We start from the raw sequence: 7,048 nt of genomic DNA on the forward strand, positions 1-7,048 counted from the left end.
GGCGGGGCACCAGGATGTGGTGGGGCTGAGACCGGCGTCTTGCTGGCTCAGGAACGCCCGTGACCGGCCCCCTGCCCCATGGGAAGGCTGCACCTGAGCCCCAGGACCTTGACCTCTGCTGGGTTCGCGCCCAGCACTCCAGCTGCACGCCGGCACGTCAGCTGCTTTCGCTTTCCTCCCCAGCGAGAACCTGCCTGGCGGGACTCCCGGGGTCCCTGGGGGCAGGACGGCCAAGGGCCACACGCCCAAACTGCAGTGCCATGCTCAGCTGTGTCCGATATGCAGGGACAATTGCCAAACCTAGCCCCTGGCATGCGCCGGGCCTGGCGGTTCCCGCCCCGCGGCGTTGGGCCCACAGCTGGGTTTAGTAGCCGCTCACCATGCTACTGTGGCTGGGGGGGTGACCCCAGAGTGCAGCCTAGACTGTCCTTAGCCAGCTCTTTCAGCGCTGTGGGATGGTGCTGGCCCGGCGTATGCAGAGACAGGAGCCGGAGGGCCTTGGCTGGGGAACCGAGAACCAAAGGCCAGACTGGTGGAAAGGTGCCATGCCAGGGGCATCAGGGCCCTTGGGGCTGGGTCAGTCATTGTCCGGACACAAAGAGAATAGGGGTGTTCGCCCCCCCTTGCCCCCCAGCCACGTCCCCCTGCGTTCTTCCTTGGTGCCAGGGACACAGAGCTCGGAGCTACCTAGCACACGGCCCTGCTTTGTGTCTGAGACGTGGGGGCTCACCCTGGTGCCCAGCCCCACGCCACCTCCCCACCAGCTGACAGGTTCCGTGCCCTCTTCCCGCTGGCTGGGAGCACCCCCACCCCCGGCCAGGTTCCTCTTCGTGCAGCCAAGCCCCCGCTGGAGTAGTCAGAGCTGGGTGGGGGGGGGGGCACAGAGCCAGAACTCTCCGGTTCTAGGCCCAGCTCCGGGCATAGCGTGCGGGGGCTAATGGGTCAAAGCAGGGGTGGGGATTGGGGCCAGGACTCCTCTGGCCCCAATCCCCTCTGGCTGGGTGAATCTGAGCCAGCCGTGTCACCCTCTCTGTGCCTCAGTCTCCCCCCGTGTAAAATGGGGCTACCGCTGAGCTCAGAGACCAGGGGCAGGGAATACACATTGAATGAACAGTTCTGTACCTTGTAGTAACTGTGGGTTCTGGCCATGTTGTGGGCTGTGTGGCTCCCATGCCAGGGGCACATGTACCCTATGTGTGTGAGGCCCCCTCCCCTGCCCAGGGCATATAGGGCAGAGCTGCTGCAGCCCCCCCTCCACATCCTGCACTAATTCAGATGCCCCGAAAAGGCCACTGAAAAAGCAGGGCTGGGGGCTGGGATTTGGAATCCAGTGGGTGACAAAGGACCATGAGGTGAGCCTGTTCCCTCCGGGTGAGCGGGGATTGACGGGGAGGGGGGCATTAGGAGTCCAGACTCCTGCCAGTGAGCCCTGCGACATGGCCCTGTCCCAGCTGGCGTCTGAGCTCGCAGCCAGGTCGAGGGCACAGTGTCAGCCCAGGGAGGTTTAACTCCATGGCGCTGCCTTGCAAATGTTGGGTTCGGGGCCGCTCCTGCAGTGAGGGGAGCCAGCGTTAACACTGGGCGGGAGGGGGCTAGCAGATGACTGACAGATGGCTAGTCACCGCCTAGTCCATTTGGCTAGCGTAGGGGCGGGGATGGCAAGACAGGGAGACACAGGGCAGCCCAAAGGCCCCCGCTTTGCACACCTGGACCGGGCGCTAGAAGCCGCAGGGACACCGCTTTGCTGAGCGCCTAGCACATGCCTTCACTGGAGGGAGTGGGGCAGAAGGGGCTGGGGCTGGTCACAGAGGCTGGGGCACCTCTCTCCCAGGTGCGCCTCAAGTGCTTGACCTGCTTGGGTTGGCCGCAGGGCACCTGGCTGGTCAGTGCCACGTGGTGGCCCTAGCCTGGCCTGTGTCCCATTGCGTGGGGGCTACGTGAGCATCTCAGCCCAGGCCCCTGGCTAGGAGACGGGCTGATTTCCCGGAAGGTTTTTCCTGCGGCCCCATTGTTGATCCTGCGTTATATTTACTAAACAGGAAATGCTCCTAATGCCTGGTTATTCCGCTGCCTAAACAGCTGCTTTCCCTTTCTCTTTTGCATGGCCTTTCCCAGCCCCCAGCCTGCCCCTGCTTCGCCCTGAGCCAGAGCCATCACTTGGGAAAGCGTGTTCAGCTCGACCCTCGACCCTCGTTTAGTCACTGCCCTGCGGGCCATGACCCCAGAATAGCAGCCTTGTACACTGTGTTCCCTCCTGCAGCCACTCGTCCCAAGATACAGATTCCTGATGGGAAAAACTTCCCCACTGTCAGAGTGATTACGCTCGGGAATAAATTGCCCAGGGAGGTTGTGGAATCTCCATCTTCGAAGATTTTTAAGAGCAGGTTGGAGAAATGCCTGTCAGGGATGATCGAGATAATACTTAGTCCTGCTGTGAGTGCAAGGGACTGGACTAGAGACTTCTCAAGGTCCCTTCCTGTCCAATGAATCAGGACTCCTGGGTCCTATTCCCAGCTCTGCCACTGACTCACTTTGTGACCTTGGGCGAGTTACGTTCCTCTGTGCCTCAATTTCCCCACTTGCAACCAGTGGGCAACCAGTGTTATCTCCGGCAGAGTGAGCCTGCTTGGCCATACCTGTCTGAGCACCTCAGACCAGATGTGTTTCCAAAGCAACTCTTTCCTCTCCAGTCACTTTGCCCCTCCGTAACTCAGTTTCCCCATGGGGAATAGCCCGAATCCATCAACATGATTGTGGAGATTAAGTAGTCAGTGTTTGTAAAATGCTAAATACCATTCGAACACCCTCCAGCACTGTGGCCAGTTTCCCTGGAAAAGGCAAAAATCAGGAGCTAAGGGAGGAAAGCGTACGCTAGCTGTCTCCATCCAGAGCGTGTACAGGGGGCAGGACCTCACCCTAGTGCCTGCAAAGCTCAAGCAGAACCAGAGCAAGGCTCCGAACCCTGAGCTTGGCATGTGGCGTACAGAGCCTGGAGCTTCTCTAACAATAAGCTCCTTAAATGGCCCCTCAGACGGGACGTGCCGGAGACGCTCTCCAGAGCCCGGCAGTGGAAAATCGGACAGAGCTTTCCACACTTGACTGTCTTCCAATAAACACTTCACTTCCACTGATACGGCTCCCCGCAAGCCCTTGCTGGCTCCTGGGCCCTCCTCGCACTCCAGCTCCGGCCTGGCCTGGGTTAAAAGCCTGGCCAGGGATAAATGGGTGGACACACACGCAGGCAGAGGATGTGACCCACACGCTGAAGTGCATAATGTAGCCATGATGGTTCAGCCAAAGGCAATGGGGCGGTCTCGCCAATCAGCATGCCTGCTGGTGCATATCGTTAGTTGCCTCCCATGATGGATTCTGGGATTGGAGTACAACAAACCCATGACATTTGTTAACCCATCTGCATGATCTCACCCAGCATTCACACCAGCGCCAAAACGCCACCACCGGTAACAGACAGCAGCACCCATGGGTGGCAGGCAATCTACGGGTCTTGGGCCACCACTTCCCGAGCGAGCGCTGGGAGGGATTCGCATCTGTCACCCTGAGGCAGCGCGCAGAGATTTGCCTGTGGGACTCCGGCCCAGAGCAACCTCAGCTTGAGCTGCATCCAGCGGGGGCGACTGGCTACGAGAAGGGGCCTTTTAGCAGCAGACCTGTTGCTGGCTCCTCATGGCCTGGAAAAGCAGAACTGGTGGCCAGGCTACCTACTGTGGGCCTGGCCCATCCTCCAAGCACAGCTCTTCTCCGCAAAGCGACCGCGTAAACTGGCCCTTCCTTACCCACAAGCCCAGCGCCCCGTGCACTTGGATGCTAACGGCTAGGGCTAGGGGCTATGGGCTCTTATTAGCCCTGCAGAACCAGCCCAACACAGGCTGGACCCTGCTCCTCCTTGGGCATCAGCAGAACTGCTCCCTGGGTGCAATCCCTGAACCAACCAGCAACACCCAGGGAAACCCAGTGGGGTACAGAGGCTTCACCGAGGTGCGACCAGGACAGCAAAACCTTTCTTACACGTGCTGGCGCACGAGAAGGAAAAAGGCCAGCGGGGGGCTCAGCCCCGGGGCGCTGGCAGCCTGGGTAGTTACACAATTATTAGTTAGGTAAGATCTGGGCCCCATTGCGACGGCCCTTTCACACACAGGGTGGAGCCAGCCCCTGCCTCGGAGAGCTCCCAAGCTAGAGGCACGGCTGGGAGGAGCAAGCGGGCCGGGGAGGCGAAGGCAGGGCCCAAGGTCACTCAGCTGATCAGTGGCATGCGAGGCACTTGGCTCTTGCAAGGAATGGCAGTAAAATCCAAGGCAGTTCCTTGTAAAGCACACCTGGGGCACGGCCACGCCTGGCGGCCTTCGCGCTTTATGGCCAGTCCCACCCACCCTGGAGGACACCAGCTGAACCTGTCATCCCTCACCTGCTCTCCTCCACTTGCAACCCGCCAAGCAGACTGGCCTGGTCTCCCCAGGCTCAGCCCCTGCCCCCCAGGAGCTCGCTGAGCTGCAGGAGCAGGCTCTAGGTGTGGTATTTCTATGGGGGGATGGTCGGACTGGCATTTCCCCTTGCAAGAGGCCTGTGATAACAACTCTTATCTCTCCTGGCACCCGTTCAGCCTTCTGGTACTCCCCCCACCCCTCGCGCTGCTGCTCCCCGCCCTGGGCGGACTCGGATCACTGCTCACCACAAGCTGCCTATCGCCCACTGACTTCCGACATGACAGTCACAGGACCCCTTTGGGATCTGGCCCTCCTCTTTCCTCTGCTGCTCACTGCAGCCAGCACCAGCCTTTCACAGCAGACAAGCGGCCACCCCCGAGAGAAGGCATTCCAGGGGGGCTAGGGGAAAGCGGTGCACCCGGGCTTGTCTTCCAACCCCTACTGTGCGTGCGCAGCAATTTTCAGCTCAAAGCACAAACCGTGAAGCCTCGCACCCCACTCCTGGGCGGCATCTTTCCATTTTAAACAGGGAGAAACTGAGGCACGGGGATTTTTTAAGGTCAGACAGATGAATGGAACCCAAGCAGTCCTACTCTCAACGGGGCCATGTTTGAGCCACTAGATGGTACACGCTATCAGCACATCCCTTTCCCTTTGCCCCGGAGAGCTCGCGGAGCAGCTGCGGTGCTAAGGAAAAGACAAGGCCAAAGCAGCTGAGCTTTGACCCTGTCCCAGGCTGCTGACAGGCCCCTGCAGCCACCTAGGCTCTAACCCAGGAAACGGGGGCAGCAGTTTAAATGGCCCATTTTGTGGGGCTGGAGGCTTGGAGGAAAGTGGCTGATTAAACACCCCGAGGAGCTGCTGCTGCAGACCATTGGGGCAGTCGAACGTGAAGCTGCTGCAATCGGTGCTTGGGGAATGCCAGTGGAGGCAGGTCCTTAGTGGCACCCCAGAGCAACTGAGGCTCTCCTGCAGGACACGTCAGATTTGGCTGGGCCGGGCCCACGCTGTGGGAAAACCTTGCTGGCATTACCTGGCCAGCCACCTGTTTAAAGCCACTGGAGCAGCTTGGACTTAGGGAAGCGGTTGAACTGTTGTCAGAACCACTGGTCTAGACCAGGCAAGGTCAAGTGAATCCCTCTGCTTCAGGCTGGCTCTCATTTCTTTCTGAGAATCACAGCAGCGTCGTGGGTAAAGTATCGACTTGTACAGAATCTGCCTGGCCACCAAGTTCCCCCCCAAACGGCTACGTTACTCCAAGAGCGAGGCGGCAAAGTGGGCAGCCACGCGTGCCAGGCCCCTGCCCAGGGTGGCTCCCGTGCCTGGCATAAAACCAGTTGCTGAGCCCCCAGACTCTGCGCCACCTGACACTGTCCAGCTGCGCTGGGCATGGGGCCAGCTGCCTCCCACTCCTGGAGAAATCACCACACTGGGCTAATTCCCAACTGCCATGCAGGGCCTTTCTCACGCGGCGCTCCGGCTCTCTTGCACCTGCATTTCAAGCCTCGGAAGAAGCTTCCAGCCCTACCAAAGGATTTATTGTTAGGCTGCCTGAAGTTAGACCTGAGGAGAAAGGGCGCAATGGCAGAGCAGCTGGACTTCTGGTTGCTGACCTGTGAAGACGCCCCTGGCTACAGTGCACAAGAACAATCCTTGTCCAACAGGACAAGTGCTGAAATCCCCTCTAACAAACGCCAGGCTTCAGCTTAGCGGGTGAGGGTTGGAGGGTCTTTGCCAGTTGTGCAAAAAACTGAAAATATTTGAAAAGTGTTCACCCCGTGCCAGGGGCTGCAATCTTCTCTGCTCAAGGGAGAGAACTGCTCCCATTGATGTCACTGAGGAAAAGCATTTCAAGGGCTCAGTCACTGTGACTAACTCTTTGGCTTTGCAGAGACCCAGTGTTATAAAAGAAGGTACTCACCCCTCCCCTCCCAAAATGGTCTCCCTTCCCTTTGTGGGCGCCCCCTTCATTCCACAAGGAATCACACCCCAACTCTCCCCCCAATCTGCTCCTTTGATCCAACACAATTTGTTAATTTTACAGCACCAGAGAGGTACTTGACACATTCCAGGCCATCAAACGTTGGGTGTCTGCCCCAAGGACTTGTCTAAACATGGATTCAACTCTCTTCAGAGCCCACCTCCACTTGATCCAATGAAGTTTTAGAATCATAGAATATCAGGGTTGGAAGGGACCTCAGGAGGTCACCTAGTCCAACCCCCTGCTCAAAGCAGGACCAATCCCCAATTTTTGCCCTGATCCCTAAATGGCCCCCTCAAGGATTGAACTCACAACCCTGGGTTTAGCAGACCAATGCTCAAACCACTGAGCTATCCCTCCCCTGTGACCTCGGTCATTTCCACCATGCCAGCGTCAGGCTGGATAATTCACTGCAGGAAAGAAGCAACAAGGACATTGTTTGCATGTTGCTCTTATGAAGAGCACAAGGCACCAAATATTGGCAAGTGCCATTGACCCCATTTAGACCTGTTGCCTAGAGGCAGTGGATGGGGTTGAGGCCTCTTTACTGGGGTGATTCAGTGTGTCCAAGCAGTAACACAGTTACCAGTGGGGACAATGCCTTCCTGAAACAAACATCAGCATT

This window comes from Caretta caretta, chromosome 27 (assembly GCF_965140235.1).
Source record: "Caretta caretta isolate rCarCar2 chromosome 27, rCarCar1.hap1, whole genome shotgun sequence".
Lineage (NCBI taxonomy): Eukaryota > Metazoa > Chordata > Testudines > Cheloniidae > Caretta > Caretta caretta.